We start from the raw sequence: 12,500 nt of genomic DNA, 5'->3' as shown, positions 1-12,500 counted from the left end.
AGAGGCGGGAAGAGAGAGAGAGATGCAGGAGGGAGGGAAGATGAGAGAAACAGGGGGGAAGAGAGAGAGAGAGATGAGACGAGAAGATAGACGTGAGAGAAGAGAGACGAACACAGAGAGAGAGAGATAGAGGAGAGAGAGAGAGAGGGAGAGAGAGGAGAGAGAGAGAGAGAGGGGGGGGGAGGGGGAAAGAGAGAGAGAGAGAGAGAGGGGGGGGAGGGGGAAAGAGAGAGAGAGAGGGGGAGGGGAGGAAAAGAGGGAGGAAGAGAAAGAGAGAGAGGGGGGGGGAGTTAAAGCGGAGCTTGCATTTTGGGTGCAAAGCGCTCGAAATGGCACTGTTAATGTACAGGTCACCTAAGAAGCACACAAGGGCAGAGGAGGGGGGGTAAGGAGGGGGAGGGGGAGGGGGAGAGGGAGAGGAGAGGGGGGAAAGGAGAGAAGAGAGAGGGTGGGAGAGGGTGGGAGAGGGTGGGAGAGGGTGGGAGAGGGGGTAGAAGTGATCGCGAATCATAAAAGATGGGGATAGAAGGAAGGCAACGGGAGGTACGAAGAGTGTCGAGAGAGCAGAGGAAGTGAAAGTGAAACCAGTCTCTGGTGTGTTTAACAAGGCATTTGAATGAAAACTATGATGCGGCTTTCTATCTCTATCTCATTCTCATACTCACGCACTCTCTCTCTAAATAAATAAATAAATAAACAAACACAGAGGTTGGCAAGGACGCGCGTACGACACACCACAATAATAAAAATAAAAATAAAAATAAAAATAATAATAATAATATCACACTAACATCCAACACAACCGCTCTCACATCAACAGTTTTTTTAACCATAAAATATAATAGCACACACAAAAAAATAATAATAATAATAACGCAGACAGACGCACACAGCGAAAAAGGATTATCGCCCACGGGACAAGGAGACAAAGGGATTGGCACGACGGCGGCCTCGCCAGGTGGCGTCGCGGGGATAACAGACAGACGAACGAATATGTGCAACAGTAATAATAACGGGAAAGGGGAGGGTAGGAGGGGGAGGGGCAGGAGAGAAAGGGGTTGGTACGAGGAGGAAGAGGAGAGGGGAGAGGAGGCAAGACGAGAGGAAGAGACGAGGACAGGGATTGGGTTATGGGGAGGGGGAGGGGGAGGGGGAGGAGAGGGAGGAGAGATGAAGTGTTGGAGATAAGAAGAAAGGAGAGATAAGAGAGGAATAGACAAGAATGGAGAGGAGAGGAGAGAGGAGGAGATAAAGGAGAGGAAGTGAGTTAGTTGAAGCGAATGGGAGAACGAGTCAAGGTAAACTAATCCCCCCTCCCCCCTCCCCCTCCCCCTACAGGGTGCGGCCTCGCTTGCGTATTCAGCAAGAACAAGTGTACCTTGCAACAACTAAGACGAAACAGATAAATATACAGACAGTATTTATATCTGCACTCTCATTGGTCACACACATACATATATATTGACAAACAGACAAACACAGTGACAATCACCCAGTTGGAGCGCAGGAACAGATACAAGTGTTCAACCCCCCTACCGTTAGCAAGGCTTCCGAGCCACAGCTGTACTACAGATGTTCTTCCTGGGAGAGGGGGCAGGGCAGGGCAGGGCAGGGGAGGGGGAGAGGGGGCAGGGGATGGGAGGGGAGGGGGAGTGGGGAGTCACTGTAATGTCAAACGTTAGCGTAGATACTGGTTCTGGCAGCGTATGTCACTTTCTTCAGTCGCCTCCCTTTCACTCTGCTAATCACTGTTAAAACCACGTAACCTGCTTGCTGTACAGTATGTGCTTCAACCAACTCTTAGAGTTTTTCAATTGGTTGCATTTCAAAGGTTTTGTATACTCTTAGCACTCGTCCATTTTGTTTACATATATATGTGCATTTATATATATATATATATATATATATATATATATATATATATATATATATATATATATAGAGAGAGAGAGAGATGAGAAAAGAGAAGGAGAGAGAGAGGAGAGGAGAGAGGGAAGAGGAGAAGATAGGATAGGAGAGAGAGATGGATGAGTTCTCCCTGAGAGAGAGAGAGAGAGAAACAATTAAATAAATATATATATAAATATAAATATATATGTATACACATATATATATATATATATATATATATAAATACATATATATATAAATATTGATATATATAATATATATGACTCAGTACATAATTCTATAGTCCTTATGTATGTATTTATATATTATGTATTTATATAACTCAACTTATATTATATATATCTATATATTATATATATATATATATAAATACATATATATATAAATACATAATATATAGCTATATATACTACATACGCATATATTATATATATAATATATATATATAATATATAATCCCCATCAATATATATATATACTTATACATATATATTAGACATATTATACATCCATATATATCCATATCCATATCCATATTATATATATATATATTATCCTCAATAATATATTTATATATGTATATATATAATAATATATATATTATATATATATATATTATATATATATAATATATATACATTCATATAATATATAACATATTATATATTATATATATATACTCCCCAACATATTATACAACTTATATACACTACAATATATACACATATTTTATTATGTATTTATAATATATACGACGCAGTTATATAAATTGTAATATACATATCATATTTATAATATACAACACATATTATATATATATATATATATATATATGTAAATCTTATATGTATATTATATATATATATATTTATATATATATATTAACGATCTATGGTATATATATATATATTATATATATATATATATGCGCGCAATATATATAATCAAAATGTATATAAATATAATATATATATAAATATATATATAAATATATGTCTATATGTCTATATATGTCTATATATGTATATATAAACATACACATACACAAACACACACATACATACACGTGTGTGTGTGTGTTAGTGTGTGTTAGTGTGTGTTAGTGTGTTAGTGTTAGTGTTAGTGTTAGTGTTAGTGTGTGTGTGTGTGTGTGTGTGTGTGTGTGTGTGTGTGTGTGTGTGTGTGTGTGTGTGTGTGTGTGTGTGTGTGTGTGTGTGTGTGTGTGTGTATACATGTATATATACACATACACATACATATGTGTAATATATATATATATATATATATATATATATATATATATATATATATATATATATATATATATATACACAAATATACATATATACATACACATACAAATGAATATATATACACATACATATAAATATATATACACATACATACATACACACATATATTTATAAATATATCACTCACTCACTCACTCTCCCTCTCTCTCTTTAAAAAACACACACACACACACACACACACACACACACACACACACACACACACACACACACACACACACACACACACACACACACACACACACACACAGAGAGTAATGGTAAGAATGTGTCTGTTTACGCTTTTATGTATGCATGTGTGCCTGTACGTGTCAACAGACATGAGCCCGTTTTTGCACGTTTGTGAAGAACTTTCGTTTATTGGCAGTGTGTGTAATCAAATGTAAATTATCGTAGGCATAAATCGTATGTTTCCTGTGCGTGTTTGGAAATGGAGGAAATAGACGATAATTCGGTACACGATTCGTCTGAGCAATATCCAATAGTGAATTACAATTCTTGCATCCGGTCTCGGTTAGAAATTGCTTTGTCTGTTTCCAGTAACATGGAGCTCTTCCAAGCGTTTCAAAATGGCTTAGGCTTAATACCGGCTGTGACGCCTAAGCAGAACGATATTATGCAAAATCAATGTCATTATGAGAACACTTGACTCTCATGTTGGATAACCACCACGAATTTGACTCGCCACTAAATTTTGCTGTCATTTATCAACCACAGGAAACGGGTCTCTATTTTAGGCTCCGTGTCCTTCGATGGTACTATTACTCTTCGTAACGTAAGGCTATATATCCAGTCAATTCTGAAAACTAGATGGACTTATCCAAGATTTTTCTCTACTCCTACGTAATTGTTTCAGTATTGGATCGTCCATGTACTAACACGATTATCGTAAAGGCACAAACACGTATAAAGAAAAGGCTGTCTGTTGAGATCTCGACTACCCATGATCCTATGCATGAACGCACAATTCATTAATAAAATCACGTGCATCAATCTACCGCTGCCTCCCACCCCATGCCCTACTATTCCATTCACTCCAAGGCCGCATAGAAAGCCAAAATAATTACTACATTGGCCTCCGTTATATAACTTAACTTCGACAACGGAGACCAGAACATGTCTTTGGTGCGAATTCAGATAACAAAAACTACCTATCGTATGTTTATCTATAACGGAAATGGCATGGTCGAAATGTTCTGCTTTCTTGTGTGGATGACCGACTCACCATGAACTTTTACAGTATGGGTTTGGGCCTATTCTATGATCTCTAGCTACGCTGTTCATTCGTTTTCAGTTTCAATAGAACATGCGCCGGGGTAGAGAAGCAAAGAAAATATGGCAGGAAAGTGAGTAGGCAAAGGAGGAAGCGGGGGGGAGGGGGGGGAGCGAGAAGTAGAAGCAGGACAGGGGGGTGTGAGAAGAGATTTGGATAGACCTACAGACAAGCGCATTCCCGTGGCCAAGGAAGCGGCCTCCCGAGCGTCCCCTAGCCCTCAGGGACGGAGTAGCTGGCATTGTCGTCAGCGCCTGTAGGGTTGCGAGGTGCTCCCTTCGGATGTCAGGCGTGTTTTGAATCTCTTGCCTCTCCAGTCCTGCAGCTTCCCTGTTATGATCGAGACAGTTCCAGTCTGTGCTTCCGCTTTAAGCCCGCACAAATCGATGCCCGTTGACGGACTACAACCCCCCCCCTCCCTCTCTCTCTCTCTCTCTCTCTCTCTCTCTCTCTCTCTCTCTCTCTCTCTCTCTCTCTCTCTCTCTCTCTCTCTCTCTCTCTCAATTAAATTGTGCGGTCTTCCTGATACCCCGGCTACAAGCACCCCCTCCCCCTCCACCAGGTACAACCTTGTGGATAAACTGTTGCAATAAAGAGCGAGAGGTGCGCGCACGCTTGTGCGTCTTGCTCCCACAGAGACGGTCGGAGTGACTGATCCCCGCCCACTGTCTCTCTCACATTCACCTCGTCTTTCAGCTGGCTTTATCATTCAAAGCCATTCTAACGAACAAATCTTTATCGATAGTTTTATAAATCTGCGGAGCATTAAAATTACGATGGTAGTATTTACTTCATAAATACAAATACCGCTCACAAAAATAGTAAAGAATATGGACGCTGCTGGAATGCCAAATAACAATCAAGCAAAGAAAACGGGACAAAGCACGTAAGCTTGATATATTCGTCACTCATACGACTAATGAAGCACATTTAAAAGGAGTGAATATAAATTGAGAAACTTACCCTACCCCCTCCCCCTCCGGATACCAACTTCGCACCTCCGAAACGGCCTAGCGTGATCCTCCGTCCTCCCTCCTCACCTCCCCCCCCCCCTCATCCACGCCAACCCGACCCGACCGACCGACACCGTAGCCACTCGCCACAGCTATTCCCACAAGGACAGTCCAAATGTCGCTGCTTCTACATACTTATTATTCAGTAGACACGCTAAGAGTCCGAGCTAGATGTGTACGGGTGACAATAAGACTGAGCGGGAGGGAGGAGACGAGAGAGAACTGCGAGGTTCGCGAGACAAGCATCACAGAAAACGGGAGATTCAGCAGTAGATTGGGAACACGCATAACTAAAGCAAACATCAAAATGTCAGCCATAACCTTATCGCCACTATACCCAAGATATGAAAGGAAGAATGTAAGTGCTAAGTGGGAAATAAGGAGAACGCAAGAAAGGAGAGATGAGAATAGCGGAGCCTGTGTGAAAATCGATAAGAGGCGGCTCCGGAGAGCACGCGTGTTCGGGGTCAAACGTCTAGAAAACGACCTCACTCAGGTACGCTTGGTGGGGGAGGGGGGGGGAGATTAGCAAAGTTGGGAGATGAGAAGGAATGACCGTTAAAGGAATCTCTGCCACGGACATTTGTATGGCACCAGGGGAAGAACAGAGAGCCGGGCTGTTCGTCCAGGCGCCATGACGATCACACAAGCTAACGACCCCCCCCCCTATTTGCACATTTAAAAGTAACTAACAGATGTTACATATACAGAAGCCACACCTGCGCAAACAGCGCCACAAAGAACAAAACACTTGCCACCCCCTCACTCACCCAGCACCGCCGCCCTTCTCGTCCGCATCGCAGATCGCCTAGTGGATAAACAACAAACATACAAATCGCTCAATATCCCGAGCGCGACCACACCTATTCCCAAGCAAGAACCCGCGTCTTCCACATAACGGACAAACGCACCCAATTCCCCGCCCCTCTCCCCCCCCCCCCCAACTCTCTCTCACGCGGTTCCCCTCCTCTCTCTCCCCTGCTACGGAGCTACCACGCCCTTGCTGGGTTCGGGAAGAGAGAGGAATAGTGGATAGCATGTGTGCATTTACAAACGTTTGATGTTGATTCTCTATCTGCAAATGTCTGATTTTCTAGAACCTATACTGAGTGCAGTCATGACAGAACCAGAGAAGGGAATTACGAAAGGAGGGAGGGGAGAGAAGAGGGAGGGAGGGGGAGGGGGAGCGAGAGAGGGAGAGAGAAGAGAGAGAGAGAAGAGGGAGGGAGAGAGAGAGAAGAGGGAGTGAGAGAGAGAGAGAGAGAGAGAGAGAGAGAGAGAGAGAGAGGAGAGAGAGAGAGAGAGAGAGAGAGAGAGGAGAGAGAGAGAGAGGAGGGGAGAGAGAGAGAGAGGGGAGCGAGAGAGGGAGAGAGGAGGGAGAGAGAGAGAGAGAGAGAGGGGGGAGGGAGAAGGAGGGGGGGGAGGGAGAGAGAGAGAGAGGGGGGGGGAGGGGGAGGGAGAGAGAGAGAAGGAGGGGGAGGGGGAGAGAGAGAGAGAGAAGAGAGGGGGAGAGGGAGAGGGAGGGGAGAGAGGGAGAGGGAGGGAGAGAGGGAGAGAGAGAGTGCGAGGGAGAGAGAGAGAGAGAGAGGAGAGGGAGGAGAGGAGAGGGGATAAGGAGAGAGAAGAGGGAGGAGAGAGAGGGGGAGGAGGAGAGGAGAGGAGAGGAGAGAGGGAGAGGGGGGAGGGGAGAGAGAGAGGAGAGGAGAGGAGAGGAGAGAGAGAGAGAGAGAGAGAGAGAGAGAGAGAGAGAGAGAGAGAAGAGAGGAGAGGAGAGGAGAGGAGAGGAGAGGAGAGGAGATGAGATGAGAGGAGAGAGAGGAGAGAGAGGAGAGGAAGAGAGAGAGGAGAGGGAGGGAGGGAGAGAGAGAGAGGAGAGGGAGGGAGAGAGAGAGAGGAGAGGGTGGGAGAGAGAGAGAGAGGAGAGGGAGGGAGAGAGAGAGAGAGAGGGGAGAGGGAGAGAGAAGAGACGGGGGAGAGATGGCAAGATATAAATAAACGAGTAAAATGGCGGCTGACCAATGTCACAGACCGAAATGAGCGGGAATAGCGGCAGAGAACAAAGAGAAATCGCATCAGGACAAATAGTTTCTGATCGACTAACGAAGTTCTAGACGGACTGTAGTATTTGAACGCTTACGGAGGCAAATATACAAATTCAACGAATTAATAATGGTCTATGATCGGGAGGTAATATAAAAATAACGAATTACGAATTGGCAGCCTCCCAGTCTGCCTATGAGTTACAGGCCGTCGAAAGACTTTCGACTTTACAGACTAGGACGAGGCCAGCGGAATCCTGTTCTTACTGGCAGAGGATGACGCAACCATTTTTTTTCTAGCCTTACAACATGAATCTCAACTTCTTGCAGTGATTGCCTCATAATGAGTCACCCTATCCTGCGATCAGCATTTGAGAAGCTTCGAGAAACGAACAATTTATAGAAAGTTACAATCTAAGATCAGAAAAATTGGTAAACCGTACTAGATACCAGAAATATAAGTCAGCTGCTCCCAAAAAAGAACCTTCACAGAAGTGAAATCGAGATATCAGTCACGTGGTCAGTGGCCTCGAGGCCGCTCACGACATGGCCCGAGACGTCTTCGTCTCGGACGGCGACTTTCAACGGAAATGTTTCGCTTTTCACGTCTAATAATTTAAAATCCTTCCAAATCTCTACTCATACGCTCTTCCAATATAAATAAGAATTAGAACATTCACATCATAGTTGCACTTCACATCAACTGCATGTTTCCCCCCTTCACTTCACCCTGTCTACGTAGTCATCTTCGAAGACATCTTGGAGCGAAGAGGAAGCAGCCCAGGCGCCGTGCCGAGCAGTGCTGCCAACCTTAAACAGCTTAAAACAGTAAAATTCGACAGATATAATGGGTAAAATCAATAAGTTATACGACTAATCAATTACTTAATTTCCAAATTCATGGATTAAGATATAATAATCATAGAAAGCCCTTAACTCGAGTATGAAGTATTCTTGACTGACCCTAAGTAAGATTTTAGAGCACAATCTCTCAATATTATTCATAAACAAACTATTTTGTGCTTTTGAGAACACGAGAACAACTCAGAACTGACTACATTGGCTAAGAGAGGCCAAACCTGCCTGGCGCAACACATATCACAGAGGAAGGAGAGGGAAGCCATTAGCGACGGATTTGCCTTGTCTTCTCCACGACGAATACTTTACCTTAAAATTCAAATGCTGTTATCAAATCTGGGGGTGTAATAATTAAAAAGAGTGGTGAGTTGACTAAATCCTATTACCAAAAAAATAGGTACGATCAACTCTCTAAAACGAGTCAGCAAACGGGGAAACAAAAATTCTTGGAGTTGCTTCCCCTGCGTCCTAATCCCGCGCTGTCTGGCGAGCGAATGATGCCGCTGGGGCGACGGGGCTCACACCGATGACGTCATGCACGGCTTCCCGACGCTTCGCGAACCCACTTTCTTTCGCTCATTTCCTTTTGATTTCGTTCAAATTGGGGCAAAATCCCCCTGGCCCCTTAAACGCTTAATCAACAAAAAGAAAATGTTATAATGTGAAAGTTGTATTCTAATGACGTCACGTTAAGGCTCCCGACCGCTGGGAAAACTATATTTTTTCGCTCAAATGTCCAAATGTTCGCTCAACTATACCCACACTCTCCCCTCCTACTCGAGATGTGAATCAATACGAAGTCAGACTCATTAATACACTAGGTTAACCTCACGACTTGAGGCTAGCCCGTTCTCTTTTCCATCGAGTTGCCATTTGCGAAGGATCTAACACTATTCCTTTGTCTAACGAAGGAACTGTGATACCTAACAAACATGAGCTTTGTGCAGTGTATTGTAGATCGTAATGTTCTACAATACATCAGGAAGGCAAGTGTCTTCCTTCCATTTCTCATGCTCTAAAACACCGAATATTAAATGTGCAAGGTGGATTCCTATCGCCTTTCCACCTGTGAAAGTTTCGAGGACAAATTTATAAAAAAAAATGCTTTATCTTCACACTTCTAATAATATTAATATGTAAAGCAAAAAATTAACAACTGGGTAATATAATAAATGCGATGAAATATACGAGTTCGCGTGAAAAGATGAAAGAGAATGGCGACTCTGCACTCAGCCTCAGGTGAAAATTAGAAATGTACTTTTTACTCTATACATAGAACTCTTTACCGCCATAGAGAGACGCACTTTGTTAAAATGAAGGGATATGTATTTATTTCTTCAGTCCAGTACAGTGATGATTCATTATACACGAATCCAACCAGCAAGATTTCAAGAGGTGGGATAAATAGGGCACACTTTCATACATACGCATTGCTCATCCAATTCATGTTTCCAACTCCTTGTCTTTCTTCTCATGCAGGCCGGTAAGTATTCAAACGGGAAAATGGAAGTATCAGAATCTTCAGTTTAATCGATATGCAAATCACCGTATTTAACGTTCAAACGGTTAACATATTACGGTATCATATTTTAGACAGCTGCAATGCAATCTAGTTTTTCATTTATTTTTGTTAATTACACATAATTACATAGCTTATATAAATACACTCAGGTGTGCATGTATGTATGTGTATATATGTATATATGTGTGTGTGTTTGTTTGTGTGTGCGTGTGTATATATATATATATATATATATATATATATATATATATATATATATATATATATATATATACATATATATGATATATGTGCTTTTTACTCTTGTATTTCCTCTCTTGTTTCCTCGTGCCAGTTCATTGGTTCGCCAAGTACAGCCATTAACAAGGGAAATAAGCGACCAAATGTTCGCTCAACCGTTCGAGACCTGTAGCGCGTTGCTGTCCATACCTCACTCCTTGACCTCGCCCTGCCCCTCTCCATCCCTCTCTCCTTTCCCTCCCCCTCCCCCTTCTCTCTTTTCCCCCTCCTCTCTCTCTCTTTTTCCTTCCCCCTCACCCCTCTTTCTTAACCCCATCCCCTCTCTCTCACATCTACCTGTTAAATCCGATTCATCTCTTGGCTAGCAGCAACACCAAACACCAACACCTCCCTTCCCACGCGTCTCCGTAAGGCCGACTTTCGCGTAGCTTACGTGGCGTGCAAGAAGACGCCGAAAGAGAGGGAAAAACACAGGAAGTTGATGAGCGCGAAATGGCGATGCTGGTGTGTACGAAGACCACGTGGGACGCACATTGCCTGAAAATTAACATCAAATGTATCATATAATTGGTGAGTTTCCGGTGATGTCGATGGTTTTGTTAATTATACTGACGGTATAAATGTATGATATAAAGACGGCAAGACGACGGAATTTTCAACGTAATCTACCTAGCAGATAATTTTTGATCGGTGATGCTAAACCTGGCAGCCAAGGCTATGCACGGGGTACAAACATTAGTATTCTGCCAAGAAGACTAGAAACTCATGCTAGGTTCTGGGTTACAGATATTACATTCTCGAGATGAAGGATTATTAAATTCAGACAGATATGAGACAAGGTTAAAAAAAAAATTCACTGCATATGACGGCCTGCATAGATGATGCAAGAAAGGTCAGTTTCTGTTTCCTTAGCTCTATGTCCGCAAAATAAAAGCAAAGCAAATATGCCAAGGGACTGTAAGTTAGAAGCGCAAGCACGCCGAGAAACCGACGGCTTAGCTGAATGCGCGCGCGGACTGCACAATGACGAGGGATTTCACTTACGCATGCGCACTTGGCCAAACGAATTCTCAAGCCTAGCCGTGGGCCCACTAGCCTCTCCTAATGGTACCTCGAGGCAAGGCTTTGGACATGGACAATGTGTAACATGCAGGGAAACAAAAGTCATGTGAATGATTCCGGTCTTGATATGTACATAACGATAAAACGTGTATGTATACACACACAGAAAATATTCAAACATGTATACACACAAGTAAACACATGTAAAATCATTTGATGTATATTCAACCATACGTTAATCTATCCATATATCTGTAATATATATATATATATATATATATATATATATATATATATATATATATATATATATATATACACACACACACACACACACACACACACACACACACACACAGACACACACACACACACACACCCACACACCACACACACACACACACAACATATATATATATATATATATATATATATATATATATATATATATATATATATATATATATATTATAAGAGACAAGAAAAGGGCCACATGGATAAGGCAGCAAACAAAAGTAGAGGATATACTCGAGAGCATCAAGAAGAAAAAGTGGCAGTGGGCTGGACACATATATCGGAGACAGGCCAACAGGTGGACAAAGAAAACAACAGAATGGCTAATACACGACACAAAGAGACCCAGGGCAAGAACAATGACTAGATGGCGGGACGAAATAGCGAAATTCGCAGTAAACTGGAATCAGAGGACACAAGACCGGAATGACTGGAAAATATTGAGAGAGGCCTACGTCCTGCAGTGGATTGATACAGGCTGATATATATATATATATATATATATATATATATATATATATATATATATATATATATATATATATATGTGTGTGTGTGTGTGTGTGTGTGTGTGTGTGTGTGTGTGTGTGTGTGTGTGTGTGTGTGTGTGTGTGTGTATGGCCAATTCGAGATAAGGGCAGGCTCTGTACCGAAAAACAAGCAACCAAAAAATCTGTCCCTACGTAAAGGAAACCCTGACCTGCATCGATTAGATACCGTATAGGCAAGGCTCTCGGGAGCGTCAACCCCAAGTAGAAGTGGAGATAGATACTTCATGTAAAGGATTAGCAGGAAAAAAAAAAAAAAACCGCACAACCCTATTGGATTTCATTTCAGGTCATCTTCAAGTCCGGAATTATCGCCGGTCGAGAGCTCAGGTTTATGGCAAGATGAAACTTTATTCGTCTTTTGTTATCTTATTGCCGTGACAGCGATATATATATTTTGTTTTGTTTTGTTTACTATATAGCTAGG

At 42.3% G+C, this 12,500-nt stretch overlaps 1 protein-coding gene across 4 annotated transcripts in view; it reads right to left on the bottom strand.

Moving 5' to 3' along the window:
- The window catches only part of LOC122262789 (uncharacterized), a 22,210-nt gene extending 13,284 nt beyond the window's left edge, over positions 1-8,926 (bottom strand). Inside the window, exon 1 of one of the 4 annotated variants that reach the window (XM_043030948.2) lies at positions 8,717-8,926. The gene's annotated coding sequence lies outside the window, so the exon portion shown is untranslated. The remainder of the gene's footprint in view (positions 1-8,716) is intronic. The other 3 variants (XM_043030950.2, XM_043030951.2, XM_043030949.2) reach the window with 3 other exon arrangements.
- Between the last annotated feature and the right edge of the window lie 3,574 nt (positions 8,927-12,500).

Source organism: Penaeus japonicus, unplaced genomic scaffold (genome assembly GCF_977035675.1).
Source record: "Penaeus japonicus unplaced genomic scaffold, GWHDUDI00000001_assembly GWHDUDI00000039, whole genome shotgun sequence".
NCBI lineage: Eukaryota > Metazoa > Arthropoda > Malacostraca > Decapoda > Penaeidae > Penaeus > Penaeus japonicus.
The sequence above is the reverse complement of the archived record's forward strand: the minus strand, read 5'-3'. Positions and strand labels throughout refer to the sequence as shown.